Source organism: Chanodichthys erythropterus, chromosome 1, assembly GCF_024489055.1.
Source record: "Chanodichthys erythropterus isolate Z2021 chromosome 1, ASM2448905v1, whole genome shotgun sequence".
NCBI lineage: Eukaryota > Metazoa > Chordata > Actinopteri > Cypriniformes > Xenocyprididae > Chanodichthys > Chanodichthys erythropterus.
This window is the reverse complement of record NC_090221.1, coordinates 425,830-447,905: the sequence shown is the minus strand read 5'-3', so window position 1 is coordinate 447,905 and position 22,076 is coordinate 425,830. Positions and strand designations below refer to the sequence as shown.

General features: G+C 37.6%; 1 long non-coding RNA gene across 2 annotated transcripts; it reads left to right on the top strand.

Moving 5' to 3' along the window:
* Window positions 1–14,232: 14,232 nt before the first annotated feature.
* Window positions 14,233–21,664, top strand: LOC137036503 (uncharacterized). Of its 2 annotated transcripts, XR_010897223.1 has the most exons (5): window positions 14,233–14,457; window positions 17,940–18,173; window positions 18,381–18,416; window positions 20,775–21,057; window positions 21,154–21,664. It is a non-coding gene; the product is annotated as an uncharacterized lncRNA (long non-coding RNA). The 2 variants fall into 2 exon arrangements; XR_010897222.1 differs by lacking the exons at window positions 20,775–21,057; window positions 21,154–21,664 and adding an exon at window positions 18,795–20,561.
* The last annotated feature ends 412 nt before the right edge of the window (window positions 21,665–22,076 follow it).

Sequence of the window (22,076 nt, the reverse complement as noted above, 5' to 3'; positions counted from 1 at the left end):
GGCAGCAGCCTTTGCTGTCATTAATGTTAGTAAAAAAAAAAAAAAAGTCATTATCATCATCTACCATGTACGAGAGAAAAGAAGATAGTGAGGAGAGCAGTCAGGAGGAAAGTGATTAGGACAGCTTTTAGGATGTGTCGTGTAAAGTGTGAGTACCAAGCAAAATCTCCAGGTACTCCCTTGAGAACCAGACCAAAAAAGTTATGTGCACCCCTGCCTATAATTACTGTGGTGGTGCTGATGCCCGCTCAAGAATCAGGCTTTATGATTGGCCCATATGATTGTCCGCCTTTCAAAACGTTTCAGATCAGGCCTATTGGAGTGGCAACCAGGAAATTCTTGGGGGGGAAAACACATGATTGATCTCTCAGCCCCACATGAGTTCCAGTTTCTGGGCACTAACAGCCTCATTCCACTCAAAGAATATTCTCTCCATTCATAATGTCAACCAAGCTATAACAATGATCCAAAGCATTGGCCATGGCATGTGGCTTGCCAAAATCAGCAACACGTTTAAAGCGTTTAAAGTGATGCCCATACACCCAGATTTAGTACAATGGTTTAACAAATTCTATTTCACAGTGCGCTTAACTTTCGGCTGCAAAAGCAGGCCTAAAATATTCAACACACAGTCCAAAGTGAGCTGCTGGATCCCGTCTAATAAACACTTGATCCCTTACTTCGATCACCTGCTTGATCATTTTTTTAATCATATTGCCCCGTGATGCAATTCCAGCTGTCCCCACATAAACTTGTTATCAATACTGCCCCATGACTTTGCAGCGTTGTATGAAGACTTTGACGAAAATAACCAAAATTAAAATGTCGCGCTGAAAACATCAATAAAAGCTTTAACTTGCCAATTCTGGCAAATTACCATGGTATAACCAGGATAATCCATGGCTAGCTGAAAATTAAATGATTTGAATACACTCCACTTCACGTTGGGTGGTTTTTGCCTCCACGTTTTGAATTAAAATCATTTAGTGCACAGCTAGCTGTGGATTATCCCTCCAAAACTCAAAGTTCAACATCAAATTATCAAAACATCAACTTTATTGAGAATCCTCACATAAATTATAAAGTCTCCCGCATATTGAAAGCAGCCCCCTGACGGATGAAAATGATTCACAATACCCCGGAAATCGAGCGAGAGAAGTCCCATTTCCACCTGGTATTAAGATACGTTTTCAGTGATTCGATCACAAGTGGTCAGCTAAGGCTGGGTGTGGCCTGATTTGAGGCTTGTTACAAACAATTTTTGTCCAAAAACTCCATTATTGTGTGGTGTCATTATGATTATTTAATTGCTCTCTATTGAGATCTTAAATATTTACGATTCTCGATCAGACTGCCTTTGATGTGATACCCGCAGTCCAATCATATAGTGCAGGGCTGACGACCGCAGGTCCTGGAGAGCCACAGTCCTTTTATAATATAATATAATATAATATAATATAATATAATATAATATAATATAATATAATATAATATAATATAATATAATATAATATAATATAATATAATATAACATAAGATAATATAATATAATTATTTTTATTGTGGGTGCGTGCTGCCTACCGGAAATTAGTTTTTGCAGCAGATGATATCTGATTATATATTGAGTAAATTAAACCAGTATTATAATATAACATAACAATACAACATAAATCTTTTACATTAGATGCATTTGAAAAATAAAAATACACACAAATACACAAAACATAAAAATAATTAATGACAAATAAAGTATAATACTATTGAGTGGTCTACATGAGGAATGTTGGTAACCTAACTATTTTGGTTACCATTGACTTCTATTGTATGTACTAAAAACACATTTTTCAAAATATCTTCTTTTGTGTTTCACAGAAGAAAATTAGTTATACAATTTTGGAACGACAAAATGGGAAGTAAGTGATGACCGAATGTTTTCATTTTTGGACAAACTGTCCCTTTAATCATGCAGCCCTACTCTATAAAGATAGTGTCATATCCCTCTCTCGATTGCACAGTTTGTCCAAATGACCATTTAAGCATTATAGAGGCCACTGTGCTCTTGTGAACCTTAAATGCAGCAGAATATTTTGCAGTCTTCTTCACATCTGTGCATAAACACAATCTTGTTTCTGTAGGCAGTTCCTTTGACCTCATGGCTTAGTTTTTGCTCAGATATTGCATTTTCAGCTGTATGACCTTATATAGACAGGTATGTGCCTTTATAAACAATGTCCGATCAGTTTAATTTGTCACAGATGGACTCCAAGTGTAAAATATCTCAAAGGTGATCTAGAGAAATTAACTGGAATTGAAATTTCATGCAGTTGAAAAGGTCTGAATATTTTTTTTGAATGCACTTTGAGTTTTGTAGGTTTTAAATCTTTCAAACCTGAATGACCTGTTCTGCATTATGTTTGCTTCCTTGGAGGACAGAAATCTGATATGAGTCACGCACTTAATACACACACATTTTAAGACTCATATCTAGAACTGAAGCACATTGCATTTGAGTTCATATAGTATACTGTATATATCACACACAATCATTTTTATTGTCATTATTAGATAACACAAACAAAATCTGTCACATATCTTTCTAGAATATTCTTTTCAAACACCCTAATGTTTAAACATGAAAACTTGAATCTAAATTGTATTTTTCAAATTGAAGTGAGAAAAGCACTATAAATGCTCCTACAATTTCAAATGTGTCCCAGAATGCACCTCATGAATTTGATACACAATCTCAGCTGACACTCCAGGGCTGCGTTGTGGGCGTGTCTAGGTGCAGGTCGTCCATCTGATCTGGATACGGCCCGGATCCGACTGATTACAGTAAACCTCGGGATAAACAGAGAGACTAATATTAGCGTAGATGCCATTCTTCTTCTGATGTAACGAGTACATCTGGTGTTATAGGAAGTGTTCCCGGTTCCGGCTGACCTAATTTATACAGCCTAACAAATCCTTTAATGGATGTGAAAATATAAACTGATAATGAATTATGTGTTTTTAGTCTAGATTTTAGATTATTACAGTAATCTAACCTTGAGGTCATGAACGCATGAACTAACTGTTTCTTCATTCTTCATTGAGAGCATATGTTGTAGTTTAGATGTATTTTTAAGATGGAAGAATGTGGTTTCACAGAGCACACCCAGGTTCCTAGCTGACAACGAAGACAACAACATCTCTTCGTTTACTACTACAAACTGATAACGCTCAGATAACTATGATTTGAACCATGCCAATGCAATTCCACTAATGCCAACATAATTTTCGAGTCTACTCAAAAGAATGTTGTGGTCAATAGTGTCAAATGCAGCACTAAGATCCAGTAACACTAAGCGATACAAGCACGATCTGATAAGAGCAAATCATTTGTAACTCTAATGAGAGCAGTCTCAGTACTAATATCAAGGCCTTATGTCCACTTTAACACATCCTCTGTGATGGCTGGGAAACCACACCGTGAAATGGGCTGATGGATTAATATGGCTGTGAGCGTTGTGTTATTTTCTAAGTTCAAGTGTCCAGCATACTTCCAATTCATGGCCTTATGCCAGCTGTAATGATCCTCTGTGACAGCTGTGAAATGGGCTGATGGCACAATATGGCTGTGAATTGGGCTGATAAAAATTACTAAAATTTTGGAGCTTAAAGCAGTTCATCTAGTACAAGGCTGAATCCAACTACATATTAGTTTGTCTTTTTTTTTTTTTTTTTGAAGCATGAGTCTCGTCTTTATTTCTAAAGGCCTTTTTGTATGTTTCTGTCTATGTTTCTGCACATTAAGTGCTGTTAAAACTGAATGAAGAAAATTATTTTACTGTACAAATATATATATATTTTTGGCTGTTAAAGTTGGGACAATATAAATATTTTTGAACCATTAAACTTAGCATATGACCATGCACACTGAGTCAGCTGTTGCACCATCAGCCCATTTTGCAGTGCAGTTTCACAGCTGCCATTGAGCTAAATTCATTAATGTCGACACAAGGCTTTAAAATATGGATTACTGCCCTAAAGAAAGTGATAGTTAAATAGCAGTGACACACAAAAAAATATGCTATGGTATACATAAACTGGAAATTGTTAACAAACGAGCAAGCAAAAAATTCCTGTGCACATTTAATAGTTTCTCGTATACATGCAAATGTTTTTTATACGCACACAAATGTTTCTTGTGAAGGACCATTAAAGACTGCCACACACTAGACTCCTGTCATGTCTGATCTTAGTTCTTTGTTTGAGTTGGACTTGAGTTGGTTTTGCACTGTTCCTAGTTGTTCTTCTTTTACATTTAATGTCAGTTGGCAAACCTACTTTACGCCACCAACTGGACTGGAGTGTGGAGCATACTGGATAGTGTCACATGTGCACTCTGTTTAGGACGTGTTGTTGTTCTATTTCCCGTCACTAGTCATTCACCATGGTAACTGATCACCTCAATCATCACATTCAGCTGTGTCCAATCACCCCCTTGTGTTCCTATGTATATAAGCCTTGTGTTTTCAGTCAGGTGTTGTCCAGTACCGTTCATGTGTTGTTTGGTTGTCTCCCTGTTGTGCCTGTTTATGGATTACTCTCCTTGTAGAATTATTATAGAAAGTTGTACTTCTATACTCATCGTGCGTGTTTATGCTCCTAACCAGCAATTGTAACAGATAGGAGAAACAAAAATATTTTTATTATACCTATTGCTCTCAAATATCTTATGAGTGCATAAAAAACTTTGAAGTGATTTGGGCCATTATTCAATATCGTTTTAAGTGTCACATTTTCTATTTCCAGAAGGCTTTATTGGACCATTTAAACTTTTCTATTGTATGCTACAGATTTTAATAACACATGAATCTGGTAATTGTAACTACACATTACAATTACCAGATTCACGTTTGGCAGTAGTAAATAGTTCATGATTTAGAGCAGTCACCAGGTATTATTGTATCCTCCTTCCTACTTCCAATTTTTTTTCTTCCAGTTCCAACAATTTTTTGAACTCCTCATCCTAAATATCTAGCCATTTCCTAATCATAGCCCCTCTTATTATTCATTTAACTTCTGCTTTATTCAATGATACATTTACAGTATGTCTACATTTGTGTGATTTAATGTTCTCATTTCTCTATCCCAACATGTGTCGCTACCCATAAGAATAATATGGTTAACCTATACTGGAGAACTCTGAATATGCTTTGTAAATTCAGAAAAAACTGATTTCCTAATCTTTGGACCAAAAACTTCCTCACGAAAAAACCTTGAATACTCTCTAACACTTGACGGGTGCTCCATTAAATCTTCGTCCTCAGTTAGGAATCTGGGTGTGCTCTTTGATACCAATCTTTCATTTGAAAGTCATGTTTCTAGTATCTGTAAAACCGCCTTCTTCCATCTAAAAATATATCTAAATTACGACATATGCTCTCAATGACAAATGCGGAACAGTTGGTTCATGCATTCATGACCTCAAGACTAGATTATTGTAACGCTCTACTGGGTGGTTGTTCTGCTCGGCTTTTAAACAAACTACAGTTGGTTCAAAATGCGGCAGCTAGAGTTCTTACTAGAACCAGAAAGTATGACCATATTAGCCCAGTTCTGTCAACATTACATTGGCTCCCTATTAAACATCGTATAGATTTTAAAATCTTGCTACTTACTTATAAAGCTCTAAATGGTTTAGCACCCCAGTACCTAAGTGAGCTCTTAATGCATTATAGTCCTTCACGTTTATTGCGATCTCAGAATTTAGGCCAGTTGATAATACCCAGAATATCAAAATCAACTGAAGGCGGCAGATCCTTTTCCTATTTAGCACCTAAACTCTGGAACAATCTTCCTAGCATTGTTCGGGAAGCAGACACACTCTGTCAGTTTAAATCTAGACTAAAAACACATCTCTTTGCTCTTGCATACACATAACACATTATCAATACATTAACATTTTTCAAATCCGTTAAAGGATTGTTACGCTGCAATAATTAGGTCGGCCGGAACCGAGAACATTTCCTATAACACTAGATATACCTGTACATCAGAACAAGAATGGCATCTACGCTAATATCTGTCTCTCTGCTTATCCTGAGGTTTGCCGGGTGCTGGATCCAGGCCGTATCCAGATCAGATGGAGAACCTGCGTCTGGACCTGCCTACAACGTAGCCCAGGATCCCCGTATCCGCTTACATATATTTATATATAATCGATTTTTAATCTCTATAATAAAAATGTACAATTCAGATTTTGATCTCCATATACATTTACATATATATATCTTCCAAGGGGTTTTTTCCCTCCTAGGACTTTTTTCCCAGTGTTAGCACGCTGGGTTTTTCTCCTAGGGGTTTTTTTCCACCCCTGGAAGTCAGCCGACATTGGCTTAATGTAGCACCATCTTGTATATGTTACATATTACCACGCTTGTTTGTACAGTTTTAACCACTTCCCTTTTTTTTCTGTGCTTCTAATATGTAAAGCTGCTTTGAAACAATTACCAATTGTAAAAGCGCTATATAAATAAATTTGACTTGACTTGACTTGACTAGAATCTCATACAATATATCTTGTCTGGATGTAGACTTGCCACTTAAACGTTTTAAACAGAATATGAGTCTGAGCACATTATTGTTCTTAATGGCTGAATTTCCTCCACCCAATAAATGGCAACAGAATGGCTATAATTTCTGTTGAGTAAACTGATAAATGGTTACTTGTCCTTTTATTGATTCTGGTTTTAAAACGGGGAATGAATACTGAAGCTGCTGTATGTCTTGATTCAGGGTCTGTAAATATTTCATTTTGATTTTTGTCTTTTTTTGGGGGTGGGGTTCCTTGGTTCCTTGTCTGTCCCGCCCTGTATCCCACCATGAGAAATCTGGTCAATCTGCTTTGAATGCAAAACCTTGCAGGTTCACTTTATTTTGATACTATTTTGTCTAATAATACAACTGTAAGCTTATACATAAAGCAAAGGATATGCAATGAAATTGGGGCTACAGAAGAAATGGCAGAAATAACACTTGTCTCTTCTGTGTTTGTTGCTAAGATATCTAATTATGGTAATAATATAATAAATTAAATATTATCAAAATAATTTCATGTTTAGTATATGCTATATGCCTAATATGTGTGTGTGTGTGTGTGTGTGTGTGTGTGTGCGTGCGTGTGTGTGTGTGTGTGTGTGTGTGTGTGTGTGTGTGTGTCTGACACTGCTCAAAAAAAAATTAAGGGAACACTTTGAAAACACATCAGATCTCAATGGGGAAAAATATCATGCTGGATATCTATACTGATATGGACTGGGTAATGTGTTAGGAATGAAAGGATGCCACATTTTTTGATGGAAATGTAACATTTTATTTAACATTTTAGTGTTAAACAAAAACCCTTTGTGTGTATCGTTTCTACAGGCATCCATGGTTTCTCCTCCCATGCAATAAATGCATCTTCAGAAACTGCATGATTTGGATGAGCTCACAGATTCAGTCACAACCTTCTTTTTACCCTACCAGGTCTTATTTAACATGCAGCATCGACAAACCATGGTTCACGAGTTCACACTTAAATATAATTAGATAGAGGGTGTGTTCTCTCCCCACTGCTCTCCTCCCTCTACACCAATGACTGCACTGTCACATACCTTCTGTTAAGCTCCTGAAGTTTGGAGACCACAATAACATCATCTGCCTCATACATAATGGTGACAAGTCTACATACAGACAAGAGGTTGAGCAGCTGGCTGTCTGGTGCAGTCATAACAATCTTGAGCTGAACCCGCTCAAAACAGTGGAGATGATTATGGACGTCAGGAAAAGCCCAGCACTCCCCCCTCTCACCATCATGAACAGCATGATGTCATTCAGGTTCCTGGGCACCACCATCTCACAGGACTGGAAGTAGGACAATCATATTTGACATATTGCAAAAAAGGCCCAGCAGAGACTTAACTTCCTTCACCAGCTTAAGAAACTCAACCTGCCACAGGAGCTGCTGATGCAGTTCTACTCTGCAGACATTGAGTCTGTCTTCTGCACTTCTGTAACTATCTGGATTACCACAGCTACAAAATCAGACATCAGAAGACTACAGAGGATGGTTCAGGACTGCTGAAAGGATTAATGGCACTCCCCTGACCAACCTCCATGAACTGTATACATCCAGAGTGAGGATAAGGGCTCAGAAAATCACTCTGGATCCCTCACATCCAAGTCTCTTTCTCTTTGAACTGTTGCCATCCAGCCAGCACTACAGAGCACTGAGCACCAGATCAACCAGGCACAAGAAAAGTTTCTTGCCCCAGGTAATCTTCCTCATGAACAGTTAAATGTTCTCCCCATTGTGCAATGATACATTTGGCAATACATATATTTATTTGACAATAACCTACATCTTTTATCCCATTCTTTTATTCTCATCTTTTATTATCATTCTTTATTCTGCCTTTAAGCACCTGTAAGAGCTGTATTTGTGACACTTGACTTGTAGGAGGTAAGATGCGTGAAAGGAGTGTTTGCAAAATATGCTTTAGTTTTGTAATTCTGCTAGGTACCACTAGTGTCGCAGAAACTACATGCTTCACCTTTAATGTTTTTATGTTCTTGTGCATCATGACAGTGGGCAGGGCACTTTTTAGAGCAGAAACTAAAGCCCTATTCGGACAGAACTAGTTTTACAGGGGGACGTTTGAGAAATTTCTGCCAAGATCTCAGCTGTTGAAACTGGCACTGTATATACGATGAGGGGCCACAGAATTATAGTGAGAATGTTGTGCTGATACACCCAGCAATCCAAGTCTATGCAGATGGCCTGGATAGACTGTATGTACCTTAAGAACTGTCAAACACCTTGCTGAAGCTCTTGACTGGCTTTTCTGAGATAGTTGGGATCACTACTCTGTCAGATTTATCAGATCTTGTGGTGTGGTGTGTGTGTGTTTATTTGTTGGTATAAATAAGTGATCAAATGTTGGTAATGAAGTTGTTCTGACACCCAATGGCTGACATGGTGCAAAACTCAATTCCTACAGGGCCACAGCCCTGTAGAGTTTAGTTCCAACCCTGCTCCAACACACATACCTGTAGCTACCAAATAAGCTTGAAGGACTTGCTTAGCTAGATCATATGCGTTTAAGTAGAGATGAAGCTAAACTCTGCAGGGCTGTGGCCCTCCAGGAACCCTGATATAGGGATAGGGAGCACATTCTGACACAGCTCATGCTTACTACAGTAAGTTTTGGAGGATGTAACATATTCCAGGTAGTATTACAGACTGTGTTTGATGAAAATAACAATAAACCTATTAAAACATTTGAATGATTATGCGTCCTTTTATGTGTGTGTGCTAATGGAGCAGGGGTGGTATAGTTGTTGGCCCCAAGGATCCTATGGGACATCTTGTGCCTAGCCTCTAATTATGTAATATTCCAGTTTTGAAACCAATCCCAGTGTTTATACCAAGTAGTAATTCACCCATTTAACCACTGATGAAGTCATCAAGATCACATCTGAGTAGATTTCCAGCATATTACATCACATGGTTTTTTAAGGACCACCACCCGTCGGCCCAACTGTGGAATCCAACGGCATGGGTGTGTATGTCTTTAGAATTTAGTTTCAAGTTTACTTTAGCTGCACACTGAATCTGACTCCAATTTTGAACGATTGTTCTAGTCTTAATGTGTTTCTTATTAGGAAATAATCATAACTATTGGTTATATATTAATTTAGATATTTGATTATTCTGGGTATCCCATCATTTAAATTATTTGTTCATTAGGGACCTGATGCCACACAGAGTCACGCCCCAGGTTATGTGGATCTCACGGACACAAACTCACCAGTCTGATCTTGGTCAGAGGGTGCAGGGCTAGCTTATAACTCTTTAGTCAATTGTGTACTGCTCACTCGTACAAAAAAGTGTATTTTATTTAGCTATTTCCATACAACTGGCCAAGTCAGTGATAGACAGAAACCAAAAGGTCTTCAAATTACGTGCCTGCTGCTCTATTCATTCATGAGTCATTTAGTTTGAACTATCCTGCACACAGATTTGTGGTAGCACCAGCCTCCTCATAATCTACTGGTAATAATGATTTCAGGAGAGTCCAGAATGAATCAAGTATTACATTTTATTTGTCAGGTAAAAATGCATTATGTTGATTACACAATTAAACAATTAGAAGCCAATTCAGAATTGATAGATACATAACATCAACTGCTCAAAGATGACTCAAAGAATAAAAAAATGCATACCTGACAGCAGGACACAGAGTGGTGTGGGAGTGTTTTAAGACACCCAGAATTGCATGGGGTCTTCTGGCTAAGAATGTCCGAAATGGCTGCTCTGCCACCTTCCCTTAAATACCCAGACCAGAAGAAAGGGATAGGAAATATGTACTACACCAACTCCTGGTTTCAGGGGAGAGGAGAGGATTAACAGTTGTCTTGAAGAGTCACCACACAAAAAGTTTTCAATTTTTTCAATTTTTCTCATAATAAAAGTGACTGCAGTGAAATTGAGACCATTTTACCAGTTGTACTGAGACATTTTAAATCATGCCAAACATGAAAAGGGAAAAACAATAGATTCACAAGGTACATAATATATGTGGTATATAGACATTCTTAGAGAACTTTCAGTGAGTCAAGGGGGAAGGAAGGGAATGGGGGGTGGGTGCATAGATAAGTAAGGAGAGAAGTTTGGGCAAGGCGGTGTCTTATGGGTGGTGCACATTGTACTCTGAAACATGTTGTCTGTGTCAACTTGCCATAAAAGATAGCAAGCAAAACCTGTTAAAACACAAATAGAACCACTATATTTGCTTTATAGTACATATAAAGTTTGCAGGATGTGTTGTTGACATTTATAAGGCTGCTGTGGCTCATGTCTGTGGTGACAGTTGTGACAAGACAACAGAGACTTGAGTATGTCTGACAAATAATTGCAAGCTCTTCCTCTCTCTCTCTCTCTCTCTCTCTCTCTCTCTCTCTCTCTCTCTCTATATATATATATATATATAGGTAGGAACATTTGTTTATTATTGTTGCGTTAACTAAAATACAATAACAAGCCAGGAGCGTGCGTGATACTCAAGATAACTGTTTACTCAGGAACTGACATCATACACTGTTCCATCATACATAATTTATATGTCCATACTACAACAGTACCATACTGAAAGTTCCCATTACAGAAAAATTATCATTTATATTTGTTATACTTTCAATGAATTTTCAGATGTTTTGAAATATAAAACACTCTATAACAGACTTGTAACCCAAAGGTCATGGGTTCGAGTCTCCGGTCCGACAGGGATTGTTGGTGAGGGGAGTGAATATCCAGCTCTCTCTCCACCCTCAATACCATGACTGAGGTGAGACCCTTGAGCAAGGCACCGTACCCCCAACTGCTCCCCGGGCGCCGCAGCAATGGCTGCCCACTGCTCCGGGTGTGTGTTCATGGTGTGTGTGTGTTCACTGCTGTGTGTGTGCACTTGGATGGGTTAAATGCACAGCACAAATTCCGAGTATGGGTCACCATACTTGGCCACATGTCACTTCACTTTCACTTTCACTAACATATTTCAATTTTCCTCTGATTTTTTTTTCTTGATTATCAACAGAATCTCTGCTTGGAGATAATTTCCTGTGTAATTCTGACCAAATTAAATATACATTGTGTAACAGGTCACACAAACCCTTTAAAACTGTAGAATGTTTTGAATGGCGACATCTCAGTTTAGTGCTTTGAAATTCAACAATTATTAAACACATTTAAAGGTGAGTATTAAGGGAAAGGGAAGATAATGTGCATTCTAAAAATCTAAATAATTAGGATAATAATGTATCTAGAATACATAAATAGGTTGGAATGTGATGTTTATCATTTTATAAACATCACATTTATCTCTGTGCATAAGGGTCAAGGCCAGAAAACCATACTGGATGAACGTGATCTTCGGGCACATGAAAAAGTACATTTATTTTTAAGGTAACAAGCTGGACAACTGTGCTGAATTAATGTTCAGTGTTTGTCACATGACAGTGTTGTATGTCATCCGACATGTATGTCATCCAACATGTAGCATACTACATGTCGGATGACATATGAGGGAAAAATATGTGAATGTGAAGTGAAATAGGAGAAAATACTTGTGTGAAAAGGGTTGGTGAATGTTTCTAAAGTGTTTTATATGTTGATTGTAATTGGTTGAGAAAGTTTAATTGAGTTAAATGTAAATTTGCTAATGGAGTTATCTAGAGCTAAAATGTGGCATATGTATGTGTGAGCTGGAGCCAAAATGGCAGTGTACATGCAAAACATGAGGTTAGCAGGAAGTCAAATGCTAGATTTATGTATGTGACAGTGTGAAAATGGAATTAATGTTTTGTCAATGTTTATGATGTGAAAAACAGGATTCATGATGGAAAAGGTGAAAGTATTGGGATTGACATTAACGTGTTACAGGACTTTAGACACTAATAACTTCTGAAAGGCCTTTATTGAAATGTAGTTTTTCAAATATAGGTTTTGGAGTCAGTGATATCAGTGGTATTTTTTTATTACTTACCCTGGAACAAGAGTGTAACAAGCACCACTTTAATTTATTATTTAAATTATATAATTAAATAATTTGTTATTTTCCTGGTTGTTACCCCTTTATTCCCAAGACTTTACATATTGTTCACCTATACTTACACGTACTTACTTTATAGTTACACTATAATTATCGAAAGTTACGCTGTAAATTCATTGTAATTATGCAGTACTTTCCAGGCTCAATGACTCAAGTCTTAGCTGCTTGGATAGAGCTAGGTAGGTCATTTCACCAGCAGAGAACAGACAAATAGAAGGTCTGCAAGAGTGATTTTGTGCCCCTTTGGGATGGCACCACAAGGCACTGTTCACTGTGCACAAGTCAAGTCAAGTCAAGTCAAATTTATTTATATAGCGCTTTTACAATTGGTAATTGTTTCAAAGCAGCTTTACATATTAGAAGCACAGAAAAAAGGGAAATGGTTAAAAATAAGCTGTACAAACAAGCGTGGTAATATGTAACATATACAAGATGGTGCTACATTAAGCCAATGTCGGCTGACTCCCAGGGGTGGAAAAAAAACCCTAGGAGAAAAACCCAGCGTGTTAGCACTGGGAAAAAAGTCCTAGGAGGGAAAAAAACCCTTGGAAGATATATATATAATATATGTAAATGGATATGGAGATCAAAATCTGAATTATACATTTGTATTATAGAGATTAAAAATAGATTATATATAAATATATGTAAGCGGATACGGAGATTAAAAATCTGAATTATAGATGCAGCCATAACTGGATCTGTAGGCCCATTGTCTCCTGGGCTACGTTGTAGTCAGGTCCAGACGCAGGTTCTCCATCTGATCTGGATACGGCCAGATATTAGCGTAGATGCCATTCTTGTTCTGATGTACAGGTATATCTAGTGTTATAGGAAATGTTCTCGGTTCCGGCCGACCTAATTATTGCAGCGTAACAATCCTGTAGCGTCTGGACCAATCAGCCACACAATTATTCATGGTATTTAATGAATTACCCATAAACTCACTCTCACTATCAAAGTTCTCTGAACTCATCCCCCTAAAACTGCAACCAACATCCCAAGTGTAGCTAGCACACAGGCACAACTAGGTGTCCTGTTACAGTTATATGGTACTTTTATGATCCATAAGAATGCTGTAGAGACTAGTGACTCACCCTTCCTGAGAAGGACAAATAAACTCTCTTAATCCTACGTATTCTCTATATAACCACTTGGGAAATGTATAAACATGTATCCAAGTTTCCCATCTCATGACTTTCCTTTTATAGGCTTTATTCTATGTATTAATTCTCTCTTTTGAACTATTTTGGTATTAATGTTCCATAGTTGCAAATGTATAGTTAACTGAGATCACATTGGCAGCATGCTTGGTATCTACGGACTCCAACTTTCATTTCCTATTTGGTAATTTATGTTACATGTTACTAACTCTGTGACACATTAGTATTATAAGAATCTAGAGGGTTCTTCTCTCAAACATCCAATCCAGTGTCTTATGCTAATATCTTGCTACAGAACAAAGACTCGTAAAACTTCCCTCCGAGGGGGGAACTCCTTATTGGCTCAGACACCTTAAGAGGGTGTGATGTCTCCACCCCTTTATATTCATGGATCACAAGATAAAACCTCTTCTCTTCCTGCTCTTCCTCCTCTTCTTCTCTTTTACTGATGAATGCTGACGTCAAGATGATGCTTTAAGAAGCTAGAAGCTTCTAAGGAACCCCAAGCTTGTGCCAGGCCTCGGCCTAGACCTTCCATTCACCAAAGATCCTCTGAATCCAGCCGGTTCTCTTTCGTCAAGAAAATATCAGCAAAGATTCAACAGGAGCCTCCACAAATTGCATCAGGACAGTTTTAATTCAACTTGGAGAGACATGCAAGTATCAAACTTAGTCTCATTATCGGATACATTGAGTATCCTTACCCCTTTTAAAGAAGGGCCTGTTAAAACTAAACTGATGGTTTGCTCAAGGCTGTTGATCTGCTGAATGTCCAACAATGCTGTAACTTCTTGCTTCCTGTACTCTGCTTTCTCTCTCTCTCTTGGTAAACTGTATGCATGTATGTGTGTGAATGTTAGAGTAGTTTAAGTGTTTAGTCTAGTTAATAAAGTCTTGTTCATGTCACACGTAAGGTTGTCCGTGTTTTGCGCTCATGTACGGGAGTCCCTATTCATGTCGGTCCTGACTACAGGCTTTTAGTAGAATAAGATTGTTATTTCCCATAACCTGGAAATGAACATTTCTTAGTTAATAAACAATTAACACTGTGTGTTCATTGAACAACAGGTTAATTGATTGTAATATTAATTTTATTACATTAAGTTAATTTTATTGACTGATTAAAATATTAATAATTAATTATAACTAGTTATGATTAATTATTCATATTTATTTTGAGCTAATTTGCTACAATCCTTTAACGGATTTGAAAAATGTTAATGTATTGATAATGTGTTATGTGTATGCAAGAGCAAAGAGATGTGTTTTTAGTCTAGATTTAAACTGACAGAGTGTGTCTGCTTCCCGAACAATGCTAGGAAGACTGTTCCAGAGTTTAGGTGCTAAATAGGAAAAGGATTTGCCGCCTTCAGTTGATTTTGATATTCTGGGTATTATCAACTGGCCTGAATTCTGAGATCGCAATAAACGTGAAGGACTATAATGTATTAAGAGCTCACTTAGGTACTGGGGTGCTAAACCATTTAGAGCTTTATAAGTAAGTAGCAAGATTTTAAAAACTATACGATGTTTAATAGGGAGCCAATGTAATGTTGACAGAACTGGGCTAATATGGTCATACTTTCTGGTTCTAGTAAGAACTCTAGCTGCCGCATTTTGAACCAACTGTAGTTTGTTTAAAAGCCGAGCAGAACAACCACCCAGTAGAGCGTTACAATAATCTAGTCTTGAGGTCATGAATGCATGAACCAACTGTTCCGCATTTGTCATTGAGAGCATATGTCGTAATTTAGATATATTTTTTAGATGGAAGAAGGCGGTTTTACAGATACTAGAAACATGACTTTCAAATGAAAGATTGGTATCAAAGAGCACACCCAGGTTCCTAACTGAGGACGAAGATTTAATGGAGCACCCGTCAAGTGTTAGAGAGTATTCAAGGTTTTTTCGTGAGGAAGTTTTTGGTCCAAAGATTAGGATATCATTTTTTTCTGAATTTAATAATAAGAAATTTCTTGTCATCCAGTTTTTAATGTCAGCTATGCATTCTGTTAGTTTTGTGAATTTGTAGGTTTCGTCAGGGCGCGAGGAAATATAGAGCTGAGTATCGTCAGCGTAGCAGTGAAAACTAACACCATGCTTCCTAATTATCTCTCCTAAGGGCAGCATGTACAGAGTGAAAAGCAACGGTCCTAGTACTGAGCCTTGTGGTACTCCATATTTAACCTGTGATCGATACGACATCTCTTCATTAACTACCACAGACTGATAACGGTCAGATAAGTAAGATTTGAACCATGCCAAAGCAATTCCACTAATGCCAATATAGTTTATAGTCTTTTTAAAAGAATGTTGTGATCGATAGTGTCAAAAGCAGCACTGAGATCTAATAACACTAATAGAGAAATACAGCCACGATCGGATGATAAGAGTAGATCGTTTGTAACTCTAACGAGAGCAGTCTCAGTACTATGGTATGGTCTAAATCCTGACTGGAAATCCTCACAGATATTATTTCTTTCTAAAAAGGAGATACTTTTCTAGTATCTTTGACAGAAAAGGTAGATTTGAGATTGGCCTGTAAATTTACTAAATCTCTCGGATCTAGTTGAGGTTTTTTAATAAGAGGTTTAATAATAGCCTGCTTAAAGGTTTTTGGCACGTATCCTAGTGTTAAGGATGAATTAATTATATCAAGAAGTGGACCTACGACCTCTGGAAGCATTTCTTTTAGTAGTTTAGTCGACATTGGGTCTAGCATACATGTTGTTGATTTTGATGATTTGATAAGTTTAGATAATTCTTCCTCTCCTATAGCGGCGAATGATTCTAGTTTTACCTCAGGGACACTACAGGGCACTGTCTGAAGCGAAACTGTAGACGGTTGCATGTTTTTAATTTTCTCTCTAATATTATCAATCTTGCAAGTAAAGAAGTTCATAAACTTCAGGGTTCACAGGGTGCACAAGTCTGAAGTAGTGAGTTTAGGTACAGAGATGTTAGGTGCAGAGCCAGTTGCTGTCTTGTAGGCAAACATCAGAGCCGTGTTCATATACTTTTTCATACATTCTGATTCTGGTTTTATTCCCACTGGTCAAAGCATACACTTTATCCACTGTAGCATTATTGAACAATATTTTTCACTAATTGGTCCCTAAGTAGGTCCCTAAGTGGACAGAGAGCTACAGACCAAGTGAATTAATATTAATGATTGTAGCTGTCACAGATCTGCAATGTCAAGTATATGTACTATACCCTCATATTCACAAGATGGCCGCCGCCACCTCAGAGCCTTGGGTTAAGATGGCTGCCACCATGTCGGAGCCTCGGTGCTCCCCCTCAGGGGCGGATCTAGAAAATGATTTATAGGGTGGCAAAGGGGTGGCATGAGGTCTTTGAGGGGTGGCAACACCAAAGCAAGCACACGTGCTTAGTTTTTGGAGATTTATGGCCTGACATACACGATTGTGTTCACAAACAATGCATTACCACAAAGTAGTCATCTATATACTGTTTAAAATAAAAAAAAAATAAAAAATAACAAAATTTCAATATCCATCATGGCACCAAATCAAGACACTATATGAAAAACATCAACAGATTCTAAACAAGTCTGAGCTTGTATCAGTAAAAGAGATAAGCAGTTTTATTAATATCACACAGGCTACTTCAATGGTTTAAATCACATTTTAGTGCAAGTTAAAGAGCAACAATTTTTGAGTTTCTGTTATTAACAGAGATGGGAATGTCTGTGTGTGTTCACCCAGAACACCCTATCAACTACAAAGGCTACTCTAGCAACACCCCAGCAACTGCACAGCAAGAGCTTAGCAACCACCCAGAATCTCCTAGAAACCACCTAGCAACACTTTTACAATCACCCAGAACATCTATATTCCAGCCTAACTGAACAAAGTGTTTACGTTTTTTAAACAAGACATTAAGTTGGCTTTATGACAAGCCAACATAAATTTGTCTTTCAAACTTTTTCAGTCTTATTGTTTATTGCTAATGCACAATTCAACATTTTCTCACAACTATAAACACAATCTCAAAACTATACACCAACTTGTAAAAACCAAAAAAAAGGTAAAATAAAATGTTCTAGACAAAAACATATTCTTGTCTGACAAAATCAAACTTTGACCTCAGATGACACACTCTAACAAATCCACAGAAACACAGGAGGAGACAGGATACAACGAAGACGCTGGGGATCGCTGGAGACATTGGAGATTGCTGGAGATTGGAGATTACCTCCACCTCCCGGAAGGCGCGTCCCCACGCCATAGATGGAACAACCAGGGAGGGGGAGCAGGGGCAGATCTACCGGGGTGGCAACTGCCACCCTAAGAAAAAGCTTTGCCACCCCATCTGCCACCCCAAAATTATCACAGAATAAAATATAAATGTAAGCAGTGTTTCAAGTACTGCTTTTTTACACAACTGAGAAATGACTGCCTAGGGATATAGTCTAGTGTCAAAAGACCTATACACTGAATGAATTTAAATGAAATTTAGCCAAATGTGCAGAGGATGCTGAATGTACTTTTACTGTAATTGTGAGTATACTGTATTGTGTGGCATACTAAGTTCATTCTTATTTTCTCATGCTCAGAGAGAATCATTGAAGCTACAAGAGGATCTGCATACTGTAAGTGTTTTGTTGTCGTTTCTAGTTGATTTTTGCTCTTCCTATCCATTTTTGCAATGATTACAGTATTTTACAATTGCTAAAACACTAAACCCCATTCTCTGAACCCAATGCTCAGTGGCCTAAACCCATTTGTTGAATCAGTCACTTTGTAGGCAAAACCTTAAACAAGTTCAGGTAGTTAAGACACTATTTTGCAAATCTCTAAACACATTCTTACTCACTAAAACACATGTTGCACTGTGTTGCAAAATGGTAAATACATGTGGCAAAAGTAAAACACAACTACAACACAGTTGTCATCCTTTAAACACAATGACTCAAAATTATTCACACTTATTTCTAATGATGTGATCAAATCAACTGTATGAAATACAGGTCAGTTCAGAGTGCACAGGTGACACAGTGCTGAATGATGATACCAACAATAGATGGAAACAATCTGAAAAGTAGAGGAGGAAGAGTATGTGTAAGAGGATGATGAGGAGAAAGAGCAAGGGGTGTGGAGACAAGGCTGTCAAGGCTGGATCCGGCACAGGTTTTTCCCTTTGTCTGGCAAGAGACGACATTGCCTGTGATGTGGAAAATGTCCTCAACAATATTCAATAATATTCAAGAATATTATTGATCTGACAGTTCTGACATTATAGGATGAGAACTGAACTGAGCTAGCCTAGATGATGACATCACTGTTTTCTGCAGAACTGCTTTACAGAGGAAAATAATTACAGTAATTTACATAATAATTGATGGTCTTTACAATGTAAGTGAATCAACACTGAACTGACTTCAGCTGAACAATGACACTATATTGTTTTTGTGTGTGTGTGTGTGTGTGTGTGTGTGTGTGTGTGTACTGTATCATTCTTTTCATTTAGAGTTTTCTTTGACCTTTTAGTCATTTGCATTTATACTTCTGTATGTTTGCAGTATGTAAGTACTGTATATACAGACATTCAATACTGTATAATATTGAATATAATACTGTACTTGCAGTACATACAGTGTACTTTAAATTCACATTACTTGTGATTTCTATACATTTTATGTAATGGCAAAATGTGTTTACTGTGTTACAATATACTTTTTTCCCCTGTAACCTTATGTTCTGGATGTTGTGTTTTCCATTTTTTAATGTAGTGTTTAATGAATGATCTGTATGTGTTTATATTTTGCTTAATGTGTGTATGACCTGAAAGCTTTGTTTGATTTTGCCATAAGAGTCAGAAGTTTTGTGAAATTAGTTTGAAGATTGGATTTGTGATTAATGTTTTGAGAAAATGAGTGATGGTTTCAAGAAATGTGTTTTAGCAATTGTGAAATACTGTAAGCAAATCATGACTTTTTTAGTAGATGTATGATGTCCAGTTCATACACAGCAAAATCCCCAGAGTTAAACCAACTCTGCTCAGATTACATATGGTCCAGCTCTATATAGTGTTAAAGTAACACTGTAGCAGAGTTAAAGTTAATGAGATAATTAAGTGATTAATTACAGTTTTTTCCAATTGCTAACACACTAAAATGACATGCACAGCACAATTATTTAAACTGACACACAGAGAGCAAAACTTCTTCTCAAGTCTCCAAAAGTCTAAACACCTTTTCTGTTTTACACACATTTTGCATTTCAAAATAGCACTTTTTAAATTCACTAAATACAGTTCTCTGCATAAGACACAACAATCTGACATAAAGTCACATGTTTGCCATTTCAAAACACTGCCATTCAAAATGACACTACATGAGCTAATTGGCCAATTACATGTGCCACCTGGCCAAACACCTCAGTGGTTAATTGTTAACACTTCAATCAGGATGTAAGCACTATGAAAAGACCACAGGTGAGAACCTTTTTTTTTTTTACAACAACAATGGAAGACATTGCAGAGAGAGGAAGAGGAAGAGGAAGAGGAAGAGGAAGAGGGAGGTTGAGAATAAGAGGGGGAGGAAGAGTGAGAGGTAGGGGTAGAGCAGGTAGAGGAGTTCATGGCCAAAGAAGACAAACACTTTCAAATGAAATCAGAGCAACCTTAGTAGATCATGTCATCAACCATGGGTTGACAATGCGTGAGGCTGGACAGAGAGTGCAGCCAAACTTGAGCCGTTTTACTGTCGCCTCTGTCATCCGGACCTTTAGACTGGAGAACAGGTATGTAACCAAAATTTCATGTAGTACACATGTAGTATACCCCATGTCATAGTGTATCAGTTGGGTGACACCTGTTTACTTAGTGTATGACATCAGCCATTCATGAACTGTACAAGTTTCCTGTACAATGTACTCTACTGTGGGGGAAAATATTTAGGCTGCATTGTCCAAGCCCTATATATATTTTTATTTTATTTTTTCTAAAGGACTGAGAGACGACACCATGGTGGAGGAAGGGGCCAAATGTTCACCGGGGTACAGGAAGCTGCCATTGTAAAGTTGGTTTTGGAAAATAATGAAATCAGATTACGAGAAATTCAAAGCCACATCATCCAAGACAACACCTTATTCAACAACATTCAACGAGTTAGTCTGTCCACATTGGCTCGCATTCTCAAGCGAAACCAAATCAGAATGAAACAACTTTATAAGGTGCCGTTTGAGAGAAACTCTCAAAGAAACAAAGAGTTCAGACGAGCATATGTGGATGTAAGTACTATATTGACTGCAGTACACTACACACAACATTGTTTCCCAGTGTACTGGATAACACCATATTGACTGATTTTTGTTCTTTGTTTTCAGGGAGTACTGGAAATGGATACCAGAGCGTATGAATGATGCAGACCATCAAAGAAACCGGTACGTTGTAGTATGGGACAACGTGAGCTTTCATCGTGCAGCCCCAGTCCAAAACTGGTTTGCTGACCACCCAACATTTCTCGTGCAATACCTCCCACCATACTCACCATTTCTGAACCCCATAGAAGAATTCTTTTCGGCGTGGCGGTGGAAGGTATACGACCGGCAGCCCTTTGTGCGCATGCTCTTGTGCAGGCCATGGAAGAGGCATGTGATGAGATTGATGTGGGTGCAATTCAGGGATGGATAAGGCACTCAAGGCGCTTCTTCCCTCGATGTCTGGTAAGGGAAGATATTGCCTGTGATGTTGACGAGGCGTTGTGGCCAGACCCGGCTGTGCGGCAAGATGCTGCCTAATTATTTTTCTTGCCTTTTTTTTTTGTTTTTTTTACTGTAATATATTTTTTTTCAGAATTTTTTTTTCAGTTTACTTTTTTTGTAAGAATATTTTTGTTCAGTCCCATGTAAATATATCTGCTGTGCTTATGTTGTACTGACTTGTTTACTGTAGTGAAGGAAAAAAAATAAAAATGTTGCAACAGCATGTGTGTGTATCTGCAAATATTTCTGTGCATGTGAACAATCTGATACATATTTTAGTATTATGGCAAAGCATACTAAAGATGGGGGTGCTTTTCATTATGCCCAACAGTGTGTAGGTGGTTAGGCAAAAATCTGGTAATATGAATGAAGTGTGTGCCATTTCATGCAAAAGTTTGATTTTGATAATGCTCTGTGTAGTTTCGGTTGCAGTGCTTCATTTTGCAGGATAAATGAGGTATTTTGCAGTTTGGGTGTGTGGTTTTGTGAATTGTGTTAAGTGTTTTGATAAAACCAGACTAGTTTGAAAAATTGTGTGTTAGCAA